The sequence below is a fragment of the Schistocerca piceifrons genome, chromosome 4 (assembly GCF_021461385.2).
Source record: "Schistocerca piceifrons isolate TAMUIC-IGC-003096 chromosome 4, iqSchPice1.1, whole genome shotgun sequence".
Lineage (NCBI taxonomy): Eukaryota > Metazoa > Arthropoda > Insecta > Orthoptera > Acrididae > Schistocerca > Schistocerca piceifrons.
In genome coordinates this window covers 412,363,534-412,364,586 of record NC_060141.1, presented here as the reverse complement: position 1 = coordinate 412,364,586, position 1,053 = coordinate 412,363,534, and the positions used below count along the sequence as shown (strand labels likewise).

The window sequence follows — 1,053 nt, the reverse complement described above, 5'->3', positions numbered from 1 at the left end:
GCTTTTGTCCACGTTGTGACTTAGCGTATGATGTTTTCCGCTTTCCGTGCATGCTGTAAAAATCTTCGATATGGAGTCAGTTGAGCATTTAACACTTCGGCTGCCTTAATTAGGCAACCACCCGCCACAAAAGCACCAACAGTTTGTTCACGTTCGAATTCACTTAGCTCCGACATAATGCACTCACAACTACGCAAAACACTATTCTGACACCGACTGACACCTGCAGACCATTGAGGAAATTGCACAGCTTCGCGTCCGTGGTCAAATACAACAGCTCAACCTGCAGGCTTAGCTGTAACCTGCATTTATGTTCAAGCATGCATTTCTCGCGGTGTTTTCATATTTTCGCTCAACCCCTGTACGATTTCACCATAAACTGATGCCTTTTCAACACCATTCTCAGTATGAGCAGTACTCACATGACATTCCTAATTTACAAATTTTATTTGTTATGTGCAGCTACTGAGAATCACAAATCTACCTAAATTTCCAAATACTATTAAATAATATATACGAAGATAGTAACTTGTTCTGAAAGAACAGTTACTGTTGATGACCGTGCAGCTTTTCCCTTCAATAAATGATGACTAACTGACAACCTCAGCTGCCGACAGGTGTTGTCGATATACCTCGATGTGGACAGCTGAAAATGTGTGCCCCGACCGGGACTCGAACCCGGGATCTCCTGCTTACATGGCAGACGCTCTATCCGTCTGAGCCACCGAGGACACAGATGAATAGCGCCACTGCAGGGACTTATCCCTTGCACGCTTCCCGTGAGACTCACATTCCCAACTGTCCACAATTCTACATATGTATTATACCTTATAGACATTTGCCAACCCACTCATTACCTGAGTTGTCAGTTAGTCATCAACTATTAAATAAGTTACGCCACGCCTCACTTCCCGTCACATGTTCAGCACAGGTGTTCGCTTTCTAGTATTTCTAATCGATTGTCAGCCATTAGAAGGTGCCCTGACAGCAAAAATGTTTGTCTTGCAGGATATCAGTACGTGATGTATTTATAATGCCTTCCTAAAAATGGGA

General features: G+C 43.4%; 1 non-coding gene across 1 annotated transcript; it reads right to left on the bottom strand.

Annotated features, from left to right (window-relative positions):
* Positions 1–657: 657 nt before the first annotated feature.
* On the bottom strand, positions 658–731 carry Trnat-ugu. The gene has a single exon. It is a non-coding gene; the product is annotated as a tRNA-Thr (tRNA).
* Positions 732–1,053: the final 322 nt, after the last annotated feature.